Source organism: Pan troglodytes, chromosome 3 (assembly GCF_028858775.2).
Source record: "Pan troglodytes isolate AG18354 chromosome 3, NHGRI_mPanTro3-v2.0_pri, whole genome shotgun sequence".
NCBI lineage: Eukaryota > Metazoa > Chordata > Mammalia > Primates > Hominidae > Pan > Pan troglodytes.
The window spans coordinates 108,489,791-108,511,561 of NC_072401.2; positions in this window are offsets into that span (position 1 = coordinate 108,489,791).

The window sequence follows — 21,771 nt, forward strand, 5'->3', positions numbered from 1 at the left end:
CCCACAGTGAGGCCTTTTTTTTTTTTTTTTTTTTTACCTCCGCCCCCAATTCAAGAGTGACAAAGAGTGAAAACTTTTCTCTCACTCCCCACCGCTTCCGCCCCCCTCCTCTCTGCGTGCTGCTTCTCCTTCTGCGGCTTTCACTCCAGCTTTTCCTCCTCCTCATCCTCCCGCTCTGTCTCCACCCACAACTACTGGAAAAGGGGGATCTAGCTTTTCCATGAGGTGAATGGAACATAGGGGCTCCTAATTCCTGACAACAACTCCAGCGGTTGGAGGGGTCTTTGGAAACAGGCAGAGACCAAAGGTGGAAACGGAGTGGGGCAAGCTGACACCACTTGATCGCTGCCACCCTTTCTTAGATCTTCCCACCCATCTTCAGCCCCTGACTCCGCGAGGAGAGCTGGAAAAGCCCTATGGAAGCTTTAGAGAAGTGAGCATCTGCGCATCTGCTCATTAGTATTGTGTTCTTTGTGCGCTCACGTTTGGTTTTAGACTGTGCCTCCCAGGGAGTGTGTGAAGCTGGAGCCACATAGGTGCGCCAGGGGGTGGCCAATGATCCGGATAGAGGGTCTGGAAGGAAAGGGGCAGACCAAAGAGGGGAAAAGATGAGCCTATTCGATTTGGGTCTTTTTAGTCTCCTCCTTCGGAACCCCGGGCCCCGCCGCCCTCGTAGAATATGTCTATGTCTCTGAGGGACTGGGAAGAAGGGGATGCTCTGGGTACGCTCCAAGGGTTTGGACCTCACAGCTCGATTGAGCATCTTTACCATGCCAGGCAACTGCTCTTTTTGCGAAAAGGAAATCCCAGATAGGAATGAACGGGGGCAGGGAGCCTTTGAGATCCTGTCTTCCTTGGCTTCCTGCCTTCTAGCCCCTGGGAATTACAAGAGAAGCCATTCCTGTCAGCCCCCAGGTCTCTCCAGGTCCAATTCCCTTCGGCCGAAGGTCGAAGGCTGCTCCGGGAACGACTGGGACGCGCTGGCGCTTGGGGGCGCCAGTGGCAGCCGTTCAGCGAGCCACGGAAGTGCTGCAGGAGACAAGCGCTGAGTTCGGTGATGTCTGGTGGCTAAGTGCGAGACTTTCCAAGCAAAGCAAGGGATTGTTCGAAAGTTGTTGCATTTCTGCTTCGCAGACACTAATGTCCAGGAGCAGAGAAATCCAAGCATTGAGCCACAACTTGAAGTTAGAAGGCAGCTAGCCGCCAGGGGAGGATACAAGCAGCATCCTCTTCAGAATTTTTGGACCTAGATTTCACAGCTTTCACACCTGATTCTGGCGCATGTCCATGAGTACGAATTAAACTTGTCGCTAAGTGAGAACGTTGGTGACTCTTATTTTCCCCCCAAACAACGCAGAGTTCTAAAGTGTGGATTTAGAGCTATTTTCTCCCAGACAGCTCCAGTTTTGCAAATTTCTCAGTCCTGACCTATGAGTCTGTCTGCCCTGAAATTCTTCATTTTCAGATTTTTTTTTTAATACACAAGCAAACGGGGATTAAAATTTGCACCCTCTGGCATGTGTTCTTATCTTTTGAATTTCCTTTCTTTAAGGTAGAGATTTTTCACATTTTAGTGTGTGGGGTTTTTTTCCCACTTTTTAAAAATATGCCAGGAATAACAATATGGGTGACCCCTGAAGGACATCATACTAAGTGAACTCGACCAATCACAGAAAGACAAATCCACTTATAGGAGGTACCTAAAATAGTTAAATGCATAGAATCAAAGGTTGGAATGATGGTTACCAGGAATTGGAAGGAGAGGAGAATGGGGAGTTACTATATCAATGATCATAAAGTTTCAGTTAACTAAGATGAATAAACTCTAGAGATTTGTCATATGGTATTGTACCTATAGCCAACAATAATGCATTGTATTTTTAAAAACTTATTGAGAAGGTAGATCTCATGCTATATAGATATAAATTTTATATGTGTGTGACTTTATATACATGTATAATATATATATGTATTTATACATATAACATTATTGTAGTAAGAACATTTAACATCTATATATGCCCAGTAATAAATTTGTAAGTTTATAAAGTTAAGTGAGGCATTCTAGGCACTAATAAAAGGCAAGAAAATGGGTCCTTACTCTATAAATAAGTACTTAACGATTCCGAGCTTAGACTTTACAGAAGAGTATATCTTTTGCCTTCATTCTGATTTGCCAATCAGAAAGCATGACAGAAATTGAGAAACTTAAGTTAGGAGTATACTGGTTTAAATATTTTTGAAAAATAGCTTAGAGCAAAAGGAAAAGATAGAAGCTAAACATGTAGGCAACAGATCACTCTACATTCACTTGGAAGAGTGTAGACTTTGACCATATGTTGAAGAACAAACCCAAATGAACCATGAGAAAATGTGAAGATGCTTTACCTATTTCTGTCACTTCCTTCTTTCTTTACCTCTAAATAAAATAATATCCCACATACACAGGCCTAACTTTACTCACATGTACTGCTAAACAGAAAAGATATATCAAGCACAACACATTTACTCTCAGCTCTGAGTACCATCCTAAACACATTATCTCAGAGGCTTATTCAAACCCCGCAAGTTCCAAAAGCAATTTTTTACAAATACAGTTAAATTAAAAGTCGACATAAAATCTACTTACACAAACATTCTTCCATATAGAACAAAATCAGACATATAGAATCAAAAGCTAAAACATACACAATTACTCCTTAGGCTAAAAAGCAGTCAAAAACTAATTTCATTCATGACCCAAATGCTTTCTGTAAATTTTTTTGACAGACAGAAACAAACATACATGACCCATATGTTGACAAGTAGATATGCACACACAAAATCAACTAACTGTAAATAAACATAATCCTGTGGATTACTGTCATGGCCCCATATGTGTTTTTCCCGTGTGTGTTTTCCTAAGTGTAAAGACAAAAGCTTCATATTTTACTTGGGAAAGTAGATTTTTATGCCATTTGCAATAATATAATTAGAGAGTAGATATTTAAAAGCAAGACTGTACAAAAGCAGGACGTACAACCTTCCTGTGCAGAAGAAAGTGCCTTAATGGACATTTTTTCCTTTGGCCATACATTCCCTCTTATCTTTGCTCCTCTAGCTGTGGGGCCATTTTGGTTCCATAGAAAAGCCACTACTTTCTCAGCAGTTGTTTCTGGATCCTGGATTCCTTCTGAATACTTAATCCCAAAGGTAAGTTAAGTATATAACTTGTCACCTTAGTCTTGTTTACTGAAGCTTACTAATTTTCATCCCATTACCTCTCTCCCTGCATTAGTGAATACTTCCTACAATAGCCTTTTTAGCAGTTGTTCATGCATTCCCCATACATGAAGCAAGTATGGGGCCCTGAGGACACAGTGGTGAATGAGTGGGGGTCTTGCCTGTAAAGGGGCTTGGAGCTCTGTAGACACCTTAATATACTAAAATCTGCTCCTAGCCCCTCTCAGAAGTTGCTGCTGTGAGCCTTTCTCTATTCTCATCCGCTGCTGAATTATGCCAGTCTCAGAGTTCAATCTGTCACAGGATAGCTGCAACTTGAATTCAAGCCAAGCTGGCTTGAATTCATGTGACTATGGGAATATAAGTGATCAGATATGTCCCCTAGAGTTCTTTTTTTCCTTCAGAATTAAATGCACATTTTAATGGTGTACATAGAGACAATACTTCTACATTTGTCATTGAACCCAAAGAAATGACCCTAGTGATGGTCATGTTAGGTCAATAAGAACAGAATAGCAAACCTGGGAAGTAAGATTGTCTTTGGTAGGTCCCATAGGACCACAAAGCATCTTGCACACACAGAATAGACATGAAAATCTTTAATGTATGGTGAACCTTGATGGATGTTAAGGATCTGAAAAATAAGGTTATATGGGTTTTCCCTCTCCATAGTAAACCAAGCTACCTGGCTCTGTAGCCTAGTAATACTCATACTTTGAGAGTTTTATGTTTCTCCTCTGCCTAAGAACAACAGTCTCATGTGTTGCTGCAAATTAATTCTAAATACCTGGTAACAAATGTAAGCTTGCATTGATACTGTGAACATTTTTTGTGTTTCTTGATGGGAATAATTTTCATACCAGATATGAAAAAATTGCATCTCCTATTTGATCCCTGCATTAGTTTCAGTTGTTGATGCTATCTTGATAAGGTCTCATGGACAACAGGACCAGCTAATAAAAAAGATCTCATCACCTACATTTGATTCACTAGCTATGCTTACAAAAACATGCACAAGTGAAATGGGTCAGAAGATTTCACAGTAAATCAATCTGAAACAATTGCTCAGCCAACGGCTTCTTTTTTGAACCTTAACGAGTTAGTCATCTTATCCATACTTCACCTTCCACTTAAAGGAAAGAGGATTACTGAACAGATATTACCCCTTGAGCCTGAACCCAAACAATAAAAAAATGCAAATAACATAATCTGAAACTCAGGCAGATAAAAACTTCTGCTGAGCCTTGTGCATATATGTGACCATAGATGGAGGTGGAATTAGAAAAAGTCACCAAATGTTTAATAAGAAACATTTTCCTTTATGATATAAAATTTTTGTTAGTTCTATACAACGCATATCCTTTTTGGTAAGTTCTCACTGCTGAGTTCTGGCAGGTTTTTTCAAGGTTCATCTTTTGAAACAGTACTAAAGTACCAAGTAATACTTGGCAGTGAAAGAATGTATGTTTAATTCTTGAGTGAGGTTCAATTCCAAGGAATCTCATCTTGATAAGCAACAAAACAAACAACATTTAGATAATCTGGACCAGTGATTTTCGGACTCTGTTCCTTTTGGGTCTCTAGGGTTCTGCAGTGGTCTCAAAGTAAGTTGAGAACTGTGCTATTTTTTATAAGATTTCAGAGGAGAGGTGTCCAGCTCTTGGATCAAAGATAAATTTTAAGTGCCTGTTTTTGTTATTGTTTTATTGGACAAAATAGTCTGTGAGCCGTCAACCCACCAAATACATGATGGATTGATTTCTACTCTGTTGGTATTACAGACAATTTCCAAAATGAACATTACTTAAATGGGGAAACTATTAAAAATATGGCAATTTATTTAGTCAGAAATGATTTGGTCATTTAAAGTAGGGAACATTAAAAATGAAAAGGCAGGGTAGCTAATCCATTCATTGTACAATGTGTTTATTCCTGATCAATTATCTGAACCTATGATTAATGAATATGGCAAAACTTTAACTATACTCTTACCACACATAAAATAAACTGTGGTGCAGACTAAAAATAATGGAAAAACTACTGGCAAATAATAAAGACATAGATTCTCAAGAGGCAACTCAAAAATCTGTCTTTGAAACATAACTGGGCTTGGTAACAGAAAATGAAAAATGTGTTTAGTTTATCTTTGGAAGATTCATTTGTAATAGATCCTACTTTTTGATGCTCTAGGTATAAATCATAATACCTAGGCTCAAAAATAGTTTGGGATATAAGAAAGTCAAGACACTGTGCTGCAGTCAGCTTAAGGAATTTTATAGGTAACTGGCTTAGAACATACAGCAATAATAAAAGTAATAATAATAGTCAGATTTATTGAATGCCTTACATGTGCCAGGTTTGTTGAACACTTTACATATAGTGTCTCTTATTTGTATCCCACAATTCATCCCTTTAAGGCAATGAATGTACAGTCCAATATTAAAATAATACTGAGCAAAGAGTAGCTTGCAGCACAGTGTGTCTCCATTTGTAGTAATGAATGCCCAGTTATGGCAATAATGTGGAAGGCACACAAGTAAAGGGGAACCCATCAGAAGAAATTGGAGGTGCCATTTCACTCTTGTAGCAGGCCCCAACACAGATTCCTCTGAAGGACCTAAAATAAGTCATTTGGTAAACGGTTGCAAAGAACACCAAAAATATAAGTACATGACTACATGTATTGAAGCTTTGCCTAATATAGTAAAACTCTTGGGCCTTAAAAATCATACAGCAGAGAACTTAAAAAGGCCCTCTGCTACAGATGGCATGTTAGATTTCTAGGGATTCCATAACAAAATGATACAGATTTAGTGGCTGAAACAACAGAAATGCATTTCCTTACCATTTAGGAGGCTACAAGTCTAAGATCGAGGTGTTGGTAGGTTTGGGCTCCTCTGAGGCTGCTCTCCTTGTCTTACAGATCACCACTTTCTCACCGTGTCCTCCTGTAGTCATCCCTACATCTGTGTTCAAATTTCCTCTTCTTATAAAGAAACCAGTCATATTGGATTAGGACCTACTCTAATTTCATTTTAATTTAATTGCCTCTTTAAAGAACTCATCTCCAAATGTGGTTACATTTTGAAGTAGTAGGACTTAGGGCTTCAATATATGAACTTGGCAGCAGGGCGTGGGGCAAAATTCAGCTCATAACAGATAGATTTATAGATGTAGTTGCATATTAAAACACTTGGGAAAAGAGTAACATTTCTGTACACAAGACATACAGCAGTTTCTCAGAGTTCCTAAACTCAAAGGAGAACTGTGTTATATGTTTATTTTGAAAACATTATTTAAATATTTTTATTACCATTTTATTTCTGGATCTGTGTTAATGATATTCATTTTTTCACCTTCTCTTTTTGTGTGACTTATGGCTAAATTAGAAATCAGCCAACTGAGTCTGACTGTGATTGTCAATATTCCACTGGGGCCCTGAAAAGGAAAAGAGAGAATGCAAGCAATTTGCCAAGAAGATAAAGTCATTTCTACATTTTTTATAAATGCCTGGTTAATGAAAGATGGAAACAATAAAACATATCAGTACATGATAGAAAAGTGAAATCATCATAGATCAAAGGAAAAGGAAGCAGCAAACAAAACTACAGTGATCTAGCAATCAGCAAGTTGTTCTGTTACTAACTTAATTTGTCCATTTATTTAATTTGATTTGTTTAATTTACTCAGAAAGTTAATAGTTCCTTGGAATCACAGTACCTTTAATTAATTCAAGGCAGTGCTAAATATGTGAAAACAGAGAGGATATCTAATTTCATTGAAACTGGTAATGAAATCACTTTTAATATAAGTGCACTTTTAATATAAGTGCACTTTTAATATAAGTGACCACTTAGTCTTTAAGTTATTAAGAAATCTGATTTGGAATAAGCTCAAATTTACTTTAGCTTTTTTGTTGTTTTTTCCTGAAATTTATAAAATGTATTTTGGTTGTTATTGTCAAGAATGTATATGAACATTTGTATATATCAAAGAACAATCAATATCTCCAAGAACATAACAGCTGTTTATATGTTACAGTTGAAATTGTTGGGTTAGCCTTGTCCTCCAATGCCAATCAATGTTGTATTTTTAAATTAATAATAAAATGAAACTCTCAAACCTTTGATCAATTTGCCTTTTATATATCAAAATGTATTGTATAAATATGCTCAGTATTAACAGAAGTACTGAAAGTTTAAAACCATCTTTTTGTTTTATAATATTCAATGTACTTCACCCCAACACTTAACACTGGAGGTAGCTACCACTGAGGCCAGGAATATATGGACTATAGCTATAAACTGGGGCTCTTTTTAACATGAAAAGGTAAGCTAATTTCCAGCCTTCTAAATACAACTTCCAAATTCACTAAATTACTTCGTGTTCCTCCTATATGTTAGCATAATTTTAGAAGGTAATTCATTAAAAAAGCCCCTAGCTGCAAGTTCTAACTAAAAGTTCTACATGTTATAGTCCAAACTCTTCATTCTCTTTAGCCAAGTGTAGATACTGCCTAAGATGGCTGATTTTAAATTAATTTGTATGATGATATCTGTCACTCACTTGTGAAACACTTCCTGAATATAGCTGACACACTCATACCCAATTTTCTGTTTCAGGGACTATTTAATGTTAAAAATGTCTCTAAGGAAATCATTCTAAGGAATGCCTCTAAGTAAATCTATATATGTGGGGGATGGAAAAGACAACACATCATGGTATTATTCTCTGACAACAAAAGAATTCCTGTTAATGGTTAGTAATGGTTATTATTGTTTTTTTTAAGTAGTGATCTTGTAGTGATTATTAGTCGGAAATACTGAGAGGTCCAAGTTCATGCAGCAGAGGGCAGTAATGGACACTTATCATGGTAAGAGAGATGAGCCAGAGATTATTACAAAGTAATTTTTCTGGAGAAAAGTGTTTAATGGCCTTTCCTATACCAGTGTTATTAAATAGAGGAGAACTGATAAATAAATGCATCTATTCCTCTCATGAAAAGTTTGCAACACTCTTCAAATATTAGATTGACTGAACTAAAAAAACATACAGAAGGTTTTCTCTTATCTAACTTCATAGAAAAGGAACCATTTTCCTATGCCAAGGCATATGCAGATGTTGCCCATGTAGCATTGTAAAAGCTCTTCCAAACTACTCAGAAACAGAGGCAGGTAGGCAACTTTGTAAATGGTCTCATGAGTGTGCAGAATGCATTGGAAATTAACAGCACCTTTTTCATCTTACTTACTACCACTTTATTATCTGTCTTTCTCTCGCTACCTGAAAAAAATGCAACAAAATCCAAGGACTTCCATCTTTACCTTCCTTTAGTTGCTGTACTGCCTACTACGCTAATGATGTTAGCAACGTTTTGTCTTTGTTCTTTCAAAAATTACTTCAGCAGGCTGTCTTTCTTCAATCACATTATCCCGAATTTACACCTTGTTCCACTGCTTGAAATAAACTGTCAAATAAAGCAGACCCAAAACAATGGTAGGAGGTGAGGATGTTATTCAAAATTTTCATAGGTAAAAATTTGAAGGTAGAATCTGGGAATACATGATGGCATAGTTTTTCTAACTCGTGCAGTGCTATGTAAAACCAGAAAAAGAGATGAGGATAACAATTCCCCAAAATGCACATGCGAACACACACCACACACACACACACACACACAACATCTAGAGTAAAATTAGGTGACAAGGTGAGTAAGCCTAATCCCCAATAATTACAAGGCCCACATAATATCAGTTACTATAAAAAAGGAAGTTTGGGCTGGGTGCGGTAGCTTAGGCATGTAATCCTAGCACTTTGGGAGGCCAAGGCAGGCAGATCACTTTAGGTCATGAGTTCAAAACCAGCCTGGCCAACAAGGTGAAATCCCGTCTCTACTAAAAATACAAAAAAAAAAAAAAAAATTAGCAGAGTGTGGTGGCAGGCGCCTGTAATCCCAGCTGCTTGGGAGGCTGAGGCAGGAGAATCACTCGAACCCAGGAAGTGGAGGGTTGCAGTGAGCCAAGATCATGCCACTGCACTCTCTCCAGCCTGGGTGACAGAGTGAGACTCCATTTCAAAAAAAAAAAAAAAAAAAGGAAGTTTGAGGGAAAGCAATGGAGCTCTAAGAACAAGAGAATCCTCAAATTTCCAGCAGATCCTCATTGGAAAGAGCACAGCCAATTTGAGAATAGCAGACAAAATCAGAAGAAAATGGATTCTGCAGGCCCTAATTCCAGGATCAAAGCCCCTGGTGAGGAGAAATTGTTTGGAGTAGAATCCAAATTGAGCAGGCTAAGAAATTAGGGACAAAAGAAAAAATTCTAAATGAAAGTCAGGATGGAGAGGAAGCAGATCTCAAAAATGTGACACCATTTTAAACATCACCTCATAAAAACAATAGAAGAGGGGGTGCCAAGAACAATGAAACTAGAAAAGTTATTCTGGCCCAACCATCTCTCTGATAGCAAAGGAAAACTTATTTGCCTTAAACCTGGGTAACCAAACGAGACTGTGGTCCAATCATGTGTATATCTAATATGACAAAAAAGAAAACAAGGACAAAATAGCATCAATAGAAGCAAGCTATAAAGCAATGTCAGAGAATACATATAAACAGTAACTTAATATTCAAAATATGCTACAATTTTTAAGAAATATATGTAAACAATGAAAGAACATTATAAATCAGAACTAGAAAATTTCCAATCATATGTTTCAAGAAAAAAGGATTTGAAGAAGTGATGTAAGAAGAAAAATCATTTCAGAATGAAGATTAAACTGGAAGGAACAAAAAAGCAACATATAATGCTTTAGGATAAATATAAGATGGGAAAGAGAAAATTAGGAGAAATAAGTAAAGAGATAAAAAATTCAACAAAATAATATAGATGCGATAGATAAAGAAGATCCAACATACTTATAATAGTTTTCACCAAATAAGAAACACAAGCAATGAAACAAGTCAAATACTAAAAACAATAATCAACTTTTTTTCTAAAATAATGAGAACAAAACCAAAAAGATTTCAAACTACCTATATACTTTCTTAGGGGAAAATAAATCCAGGATGGACAACACCATAACATATTCTAGTAAAACTACTGACCTTGAAAAAAACCACCTTTGGCCAGTGGGCAAAAACATCATGTCACTTACAAAGAACATTTCAACAGACACGTTTTATATCAGAAGACAATTAAGTAACATATTTAGGATACCCAAGAGACGAAAATGTGAACTAATAATTTTAAATCCAGCTAAACTGATCTTCACGTAACAGTTTTCAGACAAAATGGTTTACGAATGCAAGAAGTCAGAAAACATTATTACATAAGCCCCACCTTGGAAATTTACCAGAAAACAGTATTAAAACAACTACAATGATTGGCAAGATTGAAATATGGACTGATATGAAAGACACTGAGCAACTAAAGACCTAGAGGGGGGAAAAACTGACTTTAAGACGATTAGTAAAAGAAGATCTAAAATTTTATCAATTAAAAAAATTCTGTCAATGCTCAATTTACCACTAAAAGACCCATTTTTGGAATGTCATATTTTATTTCCTTTTATAGACCTGCTGTCTTGTATTTTACTTAGTCTAACATTAAATGAATTACAATTCCCTAAGTAGTCACATTTTTTGAAAGAAAGAAGCCATAAATCATGTCACTTATTGGCAGAGATAGGGCTAGGGATAAATTCAGGACAGAAAATCCAAAATATATTATAGTTAAGAATAGGGACTATGATAAATATGAAATCACCTGTAGAACTAAGACTATATGATGTTCTTCAGAGAAAAACACAGTATTATCTAATGGCTAAATGCAGCAACAAGTTATATGAGAGAGACTAACAGACTAATCTGCTTGTGAATATTGATGTCGGGTAATTTTAAGTAAAATAGTAGTAAAGAAGATCCAAAAGCCTTTTTAAATAATAAACCATGACTAAATGGGGCTTATTTAGAAATATAAGTTTAGACAATACACTAATATGCTCCATCAGTATAATAGAGCTAAGGAGAAAAATTATATATGATCATTTTCACAGATGCATAAAAAGCATTTGGCAACACTCAACCAATGCTATTCATGTTAAAAAATTAATCAATAAAATGGGAATCTATGAATGCATGTATACATGCACCTCATTACAAAAGTTAGCATCTTCACTTAATAGCAAATCACTTGATGTTTAAATGGGAAACTCAGACAAGAATGTCCACAATCTCCACTTCTGTGAGCACTGTGTTAGAGGTAATAGTCATTCAATTAAGCAAGAGAAAAGTAACAACCATAAGAATTAGAAAGTATAAAGTAAACGATTTCTATTTGCGTAAGTATATATCTAACATAAGTATAAATGTGGAAAATACATTTGACATAATTATATATCTGAAAAATTCAAAGAACAGCACTTACTAAAGAAGCAGTTTTAAAGCTTAATATCCAATAATTATTAGCCTTTAGGTATTTTTAAAAATTTAGAAATTAGGCCAGGCTCAGTGGCTCATGCCTGTAATCCCGGCACTTTGGGAGGCTGAGGCGGGCAGATCACGAAGTCAGGAGATGGAGACCATCCTGGCCAACGTGGTGAAACCTCGTCTCTACTAAAAATACAAAAATTAGCTGGGTGTGGTAGCGCACACCTGTAGTCCCAGCTACTCAGGAGGCTGAGGCAGGAGAATCTCTTGAACCCCCAAGGTGGAGGTTGCAGTGAGCCGAGATCGTGCCACTGCACTCCAGCCTGGTGACAGAGCAAGACACCATCTCAAAAAAAAAAAAAAAAAAAAAAAAAAAGGAAGAAAGAAAGAAAGAAACCCCAAAATTAGAAATTATAATGGAAGAGAAGACCCCATGTCAATTGCCAAAAGCTAATAATGCAACATAACCCAAAGTATGTAAAATCTATGTGAATGTAACTGTAATACTAGACTTCTGAAAAAAAATTTTAAGAAGCCTGAGGTGAACATAAAGTTATACAATGTTCTTTAAGTGGAAGACTCAAGATCATAAAGATATCCATTATTCCTGAGTTAATTTATAAATTTAATATAATCTCAATAAAAATACATCATATTTCTTTTTTCTCTAAACTGGGAAAGTTTATTTAAAATTAATGTATTGAATAAACATCTTTTGGGAGAGTAAACAAGAAGGATCAGGAAAACTCTGAAAGGAAAAGTATTGCTCAGAGGACTGGAGATACACTCACCAGAAATTAAAGCCTCTGGAAAAGAGGTTACTTTGTTACTGTCACATAAACAGACACACAGACCAATATGATACAATAGAAAATTCAGAAGTAGAGTCAATTGCATATGAACATTTAGTATACGATAGAAGCAGCATCTCAAATACATAGAGGAAAAAGATGGATTTTTAAAAAACAAATCTTACTGTGTACATATGAGGTTTACAACATGTTGTTATGGGATACATATAGATAGTAAAATGGTTAAAATAATGAAATGAATTGACATACCTGTCATGTCACATAGTTACTTATTTTTTTGAAGTATTGGTTTAACTAGATAGACATATGAAGAAAGTTAAAACTGGATCTATTCCTCACACTGCAACATGACACATTCCAAATGAATAAAGAACTTAAATGTAAAAGAAATAAAACAATGCAAGAGATAAAAAGAAAACACAGATGAATTCCTTTATAAATTCAATTCCTCCATAACCAGAACACTTTTACTTTTGGCTTAAATACAATAGTAATAAAGAAAAAGACTGGAAAATTTGATGTCATAAAGATGGCTTTTTCATGGCAAAAATCACTACAAGCAAAGCTAAAAGATTAATGACAAAAGGAAAAATATGTGCATTTTATACCAAGAAAAAATAGTGAATATCTTTAATATATGAAGAGCTTCTAAAAATGAAAAAGGAAAAGTTAAAAAACTTTACAGAGAAAATAGCCTGGAAAGGTGAACAGAAAGTTTTGAGAAAAAAACTAAGTATCTCTTTAAAAAAGAAGAAAAATGTTGGTACATAATAAGAGAAATGCAAATTCAAATTATACCAATATACCATTTCTTACCTATCAGATTGCAAAAATCCATTTTTTTTTTTTTGGATTTTTGACCATATCTCTGCAGCAAGGCTGTGAGAAAACAAGCACCCTTGTACATTCTGGTGAGAATACAAAATGGTATCACTTTGTATGGAGAGGAATTTGACTATCTAATGAAGTTATACATGCATTTGGTCTTTGACTCAGTAAGAAATCCCACTCTTAGGAATCTCTTCCAGAGAACAAAGGAGGAGACAAAAATTGAGAAAAGGGGGATTGGTAAAAAGTAACTTAATTTTATACATTTCAGTATTATTTAAATATTTTATAGTTCATTTCTATTTTTGTTTAAATGATGTAAATGTTAAGATATACCTATATTCAAGTGTTATATTACTTGAATAGGTAAAAAAAAACCCACAAAATTTAAAAATGTTAATATCTAGGAAATACAGCAATAAAAGACCTAGAGTGAAAGGCAAAACCAACTTCAAGACAATTAGTAAAAGAAGATCTAAAAAGCAGTAAAAGAAGATCAATTTAAAAATTCTATCAATTCTCAATTTACCATTAAAAGACCCATTTTTGGAATGCCATATTTTATTTCCTTTTACAAACCAGATGTCTTCTATTTTACTTAGTCTAACATTAAATGAATTGCAATTCCCTAAGTAATCACATTTTGTGAAAGAAAGAAGCCATAAATTGTGTCACTTAGTGGCAGAGATGGGGATAGGGATAAATATTTGGGACAGAAAATCCAAAATATAATATAGTTAAGAATAGGGATTCTGATTTTCTGTTTTTGTGTAATTTTTCTTTCAAAATACTTTAGCTCCACTCACAGAGTTTGATACTTAAAAATGTTTATGAAACAAATGATTATAGATATAATTTAATTACAAATTGACAAATACATATAGTAAAAACTGATCTCAGATCAATTTAACCTCTGGTTCAGTTACTTTACAATGATGCAATCAAACCTCTTTGTTTACCGAAGATTCTGATGAATAACTGGCCCATAGTCACTCAGAGTATAGGTAGCAAAGCCCAAAGTGAACTAGCCCAAAGTGAACTCCACCTGTGACTTTTCATTTCAGCACAAATTCCACTTTAGTGGGATTTACACATGTTTCCCTGTTGGACGCTAGAGGGAGATTGTTTGCAGTTATCCATTCTTGGGCCTATTTTGCAGCAAGGTGATGTCCTTTTATCATTGTCATGTCTATGGCTGCATACAGTCCCATAAAGCCACTTTGCATCCTTAGGTTCTATCAAGAAAACACATTTTTATGAGCACTCTTTTATTGATAATATACATGGGAGAAACATCTATCTAGGAAATACAGTGATGTATCACTTAAGGATGGGGATACATTGTGAGGAATACGTCCTAGGGAGATTTCATCATTGTGTGAACATCATAGAGTGTATTTACACAAACCTAGATGGTATAGCCTAATACACACCTAGGTTATATTATTCCTGGGCTACAAATCCATACAGCATGTAACTTTCTGAATACTGTAGGCAACTGTAATACAATGATACATATCTGTGTATCTAAACATATTAATAGAAAAGGGATAATAAAAATATAGTATTATAATCTTATAGGACCACTGTGGTATATGTGGTTCATTGTTGACCAAAATGTTGTGGTGGACACATGACTGTAATTTACATCTATTTATAAAATGAGATTTTATACACCTATTTATAAAATGAGATCCCAAATTGAGGAATGAGCTCAGCTTGGTAGCGTGGGGTCCAGACCTGGGAGTCCAGAATAAGACCACTCCCTCTGCTTTTCATGAGACTGCTGGTCTCCTGATACTGCCTAGTTGTGTGGTTCTGCCTCATTCTACTGCTACTCTCTTGGTTTGTGGACTTGTGGCTCTCTTCTCTATGGAACTTTGACTTCAAAATAGGTAAAACCACATCTAACCAAAGTAGACCATAGCACAGATCTTGTTAACCTAGTCATATTCACAAAGCAGAACACATTTTTAAAAATGTAATAGCTACACTTCTAAAACCTCAGGGATGCAACCTTTGTAATAAGATATTTTGTTATAGAATATATGACATTCTCTCTGTTCTCATCTGTTTCCTCCTTGTTCATTAAATCCCAACACACCAGCCTTCTTGCTGCTTCTGAACCTTCAAGATCCATTCTCATTTGGGACCTTTGCCCTAGCTGGCACCTCTGCCAACAGCTGTGTGGCCCACTCCCTGGCCAGTTTTAAATCTTGGCCCAAATGTCATCTTCTCAATCAAGTCTACCCTACTTAAAATTGCACCATTACCACTCCATAGTGCTTATCTCTGTTAACTTGCTGTATATATTTCCCTATGGCATTTATAAATTGTATAATTCTACATATTTTACTTATTTATTATGTTGATTATTATATACATCCTCCACTGTAAGCTCAGTGAGAGTGAGGATTTTAGTCTACTTTACATATGGATGGATGCCAAACACCTAGGTCAGTGCCTGGCATGCAGAAGGCACTTAATAATGGGTGCAGCACACCAGCATGGCACATGTATACATATGTAACAAACCTGCACGTTGTGCACATGTACCCTAGAACTTAAAGTATAATAAAAAATAAAAATAAAAAAAGAAGGCACTTAATAAAAGACTTAATTAAATCCTCTTCAGTTCAACTCAATAAAACATTACTGCTCTGTACTTGTATTTCATAATATTTTCATGCTCTCAATATTTGTTATTTTGAAATAAGTTTTTCTTACCAGAAAAACATTCAAAGATGGCATTATCTTTTTGTTACTTAGTCTGAACAGCCTGCAAACACTGATGCATTGCTATCATTATCTTGTCTTTTTTTTTTTTTTTTTTTTTTTTTTTTGAGATGTATTCTCACCACACTGTCACCCAGGCTGGAGTGCAGTGGTGTGATCTCGGCTCACTGCAACCTCTGTCTCCTGGGTTCAAGTGATTCTCCCAACTCAGCTTCCCAAGTAGCTGGGACTACAGGTGAGTGCCACCATATCCAGCTAATGTTTGTACTTTTAGTAGAGACAGGGTTTCGCCATGTTAGCCAGGCTGGTCTCAAATTCCTGGCCTCAGACGACCCCCTCACCTTGGCCTCCCAAAATGTTGGGATTTCAGGTGTGAGCCACTGTGTCTGGCCCATATCTTGTGTTTCTTGTGGTTAGGCACTTGAAATTTCTTCATTTTTCTCAACATCTGTGAATAATACACCTTTTTGTCATTTCTCTTAGTTTTTTTCTCGATCCTATATCCGTTGTAATTAATCTGTATTTTTCCATTGGAATTTAAGACATAAAATATATCTTAAGGCAGGAATAACTCTAAGCAAAACTGTGAAGTTAGATCAAATAAATCTTTGATGCTGTGCCAATGAAAATCATCTAATATTTGGTCTCCCTTACACACTGCTCCTAAGAAAACTACTGTATTAGTGGCCATCATGAAATTCCTGCCTTTGCACCAACTCTGAGTAGCTTAGGGCACTACTGCTCCAGGGGGACATTTGTGTTTAAATAAAACTATAAAACTCCAAGACCCATAAGACCTCAAAAAGGGTGATAGTGTCACATAGTGGGAGGAAATATTTGGAAACAAAAGAAATCTCCAGGCACTCTTTGAATTGTATCACATAAGAGATCTCAGATCCTAAGATTCTTATTGGATAAATAATTTTTGAATTAGTGGATGCCATTTGAAAGATAATGCACTATCAGTGCATGAGAAGGAGTAGGTCAACAACCCATAGCTGACAACGACAACAACAACAAAACCATAAGAGTTGAGGTGGGCATGTGAAGTCAGAATGAATACAGAAATAGGTGAAGTGGTGGGTGGATATAAGGGATATCTTTGCTTATGCCTCCCACCACCATCTATCTTCCTTCTTATAGTAAGAGCATCCTGGTTTTCCTCTGTAGAACTACCCCACTCCCCTTGCCCTATTCTTACTTCACGTGGCTGTAACAGTGAACCGAGAATCCAGACCTAGCAACTTGGAGTATTTTATCCCTGGCCACAAAAGTTGATTCTTAGCAGCAAGGTCAGACACTTGCTGGAAGCATCGGAAATAAGTTCCCCTTTTGTCAAGGTTTATTAACTAGCAGGATGTAAGGTAGAAGATAATTTACTTGAGAGAGTATGTCGTACAAGGGAAAGCAAAATGGAGAGAGAAAAATTACTGATGATGATTTGAGCCATACCTGAAGTCCAGTGTTAGACATTCCTATTAAAACCAATAAATTTCCCTTTTTACTTAAGCTACTTCAAGCCTGGGTTTTCATCATTTATAATTAAAAGAATTCTAATAGATTAAAAATACACTGAATTTGGAATGAATCAAAGCTCTACTTTGGAAAATTCCAACCTAGAAACAAATAGAGGAAATTCATTACTGAAGCTCTTGAGCACATAAGTATTATTTTCCTTTAAGTTCAAGCTTAACACATGCTAGAGTTTGGGTTTGATTGGAAGCAAAAAGATGTTTCAGAATTTATTAGAGAACATCTGACACAACTGTTTTTGGTGATAGATATTATATGAAAACAAGCGCTTGTGATTTTCCAATATGGGTATACACATTACGATTGAAAATTTATTTTAAGATTGAAATGTATTTCATTATTCATATACTTTGGATCTGCTAATTTTATGAAATGGAACTGTAAGAAGAATCTCTTACACTTTTGATTTATAAATACCTCTCTTGGGATTATTAGTTTGAAACTAACAAGAATTTGCTCAAATGTGCATGGAAATTTTGAAGTAAGCAGTAGAAGAAACTTGATAGTAAGAGCACAACAGGCTCCCAATTAAGAGCACCCAAGCATCTGAGGATAAAACAAAAGCTCAGCTTGGTAGCATGGGATCCAGACCTGGGAGCCCAGAATAAGACCACTCCCTCTGCTTTTCATGAGACAGCTGGTCTCCTGATACTGCCTAGCTGTGCGCTTCTGCTTGATTCTACTACTACTCTTTTGGTTTGCTGACTTGTGGCTCTCTTCGCTATGGAACTTTGGCTTTCAACTGCATTTGGCTTTCTTTAGAGCCAACTCTAGTCACAACTCTTTATGATCTTGGAACTCAGTTATCTCTGCTAGATGATCCACTCAGTTTGATGTTTTAAATTCCAAATACCTGGCTAAGAGAATCATTTTAGGTCATTTTAGGGGTAGGATCACCTGGTACAAAGAGCCTACATTGGTTCACCATCCCCCCATGGCTTCAAGTAGAGAAAGGGCCTTTTCAAAAAGGACACGAGCAGGAAGGCAATGATTACATTTTCTACCACAGAAAGTAATGTAAAAACTATTCTGATTACCACAGGGGTACTTATGCATTTCTTCTCACTGGGGATGCAGGATAAAATCATAACAGATGGTATTAAAAACAAATCATAATGTTTCAGATAATTAATGTATACTTTAAAAGTACTATTGAATGATTTTTGCTCCATACGAAAGAGTCTGGCTTGTTTGTATTAAAGAAAAAATTAAAATATAAGTATCTCATAAAATGAGTTAGGGAGGATTCCCTCTTTTTCTATTGATTGGAATAGTTTCAGTAGGAATGGTACCAGTTCCTCCTTGTACCTCTGGTAGAATTCGGCTGTGAATCCATCTGGTCCTGGACTCTTTTTGGTTGGTAAACTATTGATTATTGCCACAATTTCAGCTCCTGTTATTGGTCTATTCAGAGATTCAACTTCTTCCTGGTTTAGTCTTGGGAGAGTGTATGTGTCGAGGAATGTATCCATTTCTTCTAGATTTTCTAGTTTATTTGCGTAGAGGTGTTTGTAGTATTCTCTGATGGTAGTTTGTATTTCTGTGGGATCGGTGGTGATATCCCCTTTATCATTTTTTATTGCGTCTATTTGATTCTTCTCTCTTTTTTTCTTTATTAGTCTTGCTAGCGGTCTATCAATTTTGTTGATCCTTTCAAAAAACCAGCTCCTGGATTCATTAATTTTTTGAAGGGTTTTTTGTGTCTCTATTTCCTTCAGTTCTGCTCTGATTTTAGTTATTTCTTGCCTTCTGCTAGCTTTTGAATGTGTTTGCTCTTGCTTTTCTAGTTCTTTTAATTGTGATGTTAGGGTGTCAATTTTGGAGCTTTCCTGCTTTCTCTTGTGGGCATTTAGTGCTATAAATTTCCCTCTGCACACTGCTTTGAATGCGTCCCAGAGATTCTGGTATGTTGTGTCTTTGTTCTCGTTGGTTTCAAAGAACATCTTTATTTCTGCCTTCATTTCGTTATGTACCCAGCAGTCATTCAGGAGCAGGTTGTTCAGTTTCCATGTAGTTGAGCGGCTTTGAGTGAGATTCTTAATCCTGAGTTCTAGTTTGATTGCACTGTGGTCTGAGAGATAGTTTGTTATAATTTCTGTTCTTTTACATTTGCTGAGGAGAGCTTTACTTCCAACTATGTGGTCAATTTTGGAATAGGTGTGGTGTGGTGCTGAAAAAAATGTATATTCTGTTGATTTGGGGTGGAGAGTTCTGTAGATGTCTATTAGGTCCGCTTGGTGCAGAGCTGAGTTCAATTCCTGGGTATCCTTGTTGACTTTCTGTCTCGTTGATCTGTCTAATGTTGACAGTGGGGTGTTAAAGTCTCCCATTATTAATGTGTGGGAGTCTAAGTCTCTTTGTAGGTCACTCAGGACTTGCTTTATGAATCTGGGTGCTCCTGTATTGGGTGCATAAATATTTAGGATAGTTAGCTCCTCTTGTTGAATTGATCCCTTTACCATTATGTAATGGCCTTCTTTGTCTCTTTTGATCTTTGTTGGTTTAAAGTCTGTTTTATCAGAGACTAGGATGGCAACCCCTGCCTTTTTTTGTTTTCCATTTGCTTGGTAGATCTTCCTCCATCCTTTTATTTTGAGCCTATGTGTGTCTCTGCCCGTGAGATGGGTTTCCTGAATACAGCACACTGATGGGTCTTGACTCTTTATCCAACTTGCCAGTCTGTGTCTTTTAATTGGAGAATTTAGTCCATTTACATTTAAAGTTAATATTGTTATGTGTGAATTTGATCCTGTCATTATGATGTTAGCTGGTGATTTTGCTCGTTAGTTGATGCAGTTTCTTCCTAGTCTTGATGGTCTTTACATTTTGGCATGATTTTGCAGCGGCTGGTACCGGTTGTTCCTTTCCATATTTAGCGCTTCCTTCAGGAGCTCTTTTAGGGCAGGCCTGGTGGTGACAAAATCTCTCAGCATTTGCTTGTCTGTAAAGTATTTTATTTCTCCTTCACTTATGAAGCTTAGTTTGGCTGGATATGAAATTCTGGGTTGAAAATTCTTTTCTTTAAGAATGTTGAATATTGGCCCCCTTGCTCATGGGTAGGAAGAATCAATATCGTGAAAATGGCCATACTGCCCAAGGTAATTTACAGATTCAATGCCATCCCCATCAAGCTACCAATGACTTTCTTCACAGAATTGGAAAAAACTACTTCAAAGTTCATATGGAACCAAAAGAGAGCCCGCATCGCCAAGTCAATCCTAAGCCAAAAGAACAAAGCTGGAGGCATCACACTACCTGACTTCAAACTATACTACAAGGCTACAGTAACCAAAACAGCATGGTACTGGTACCAAAACAGAAATATAGATCAATGGAACAGAACAGAGCCCTCAGAAATAACGCCGCTTACCTACAACTATCTGATCTTTGACAAACCTGAGAAAAACAAGCAATGGGGAAAGGATTCCCTATTTAATAAATGGTGCTGGGAAAACTGGCTAGCCATATGTAGAAAGCTGAAACTGGATCCCTTCCTTACACCTTATACAAAAATCAATTCAAGATGGATTAAAGATTTAAACGTTAGACCTAAAACCATAAAAACCCTAGAAGAAAACCTAGGCATTACCATTCAGGACATAGGCGTGGGCAAGGACTTCATGTCCAAAACACCAAAAGCAATGGCAACAAAAGACAAAATTGACAAATGGGATCTAATTAAACTAAAGAGCTTCTGCACAGCAAAAGAAACTACCATCAGAGTGAATAGGCAACCTACAACATGGGAGAAAATTTTCGCAACCTACTCATCTGACAAAGGGCTAATATCCAGAATCTATAGTGAACTCAAACAAATTTACAAGAAAAAAACAAACAACCCCATCAAAAAGTGGGCGAAGGACATGAACAGGCACTTCTCAAAAGAAGACATTTATGCAGCCAAAAAACACATGAAAAAATGCTCATCATCACTGGCCATCAGAGAAATGCAAATCAAAACCACTATGAGATATCATCTCACCCCAGTTAGAATGGCAATCATTAAAAAGTCAGGAAACAACAGGTGCTGGAGAGGATGTGGAGAAATAGGAACACTTTTACACTGTTGGTGGGACTGTAAACTAGTTCAACCATTGTGGAAGTCAGTGTGGCGATTCCTCAGGGATCTAGAACTAGAAATACCATTTGACCCAGCCATCCCATTACTGGGTATATACCCAAATGACTATAAATCATGCTGCTATAAAGACA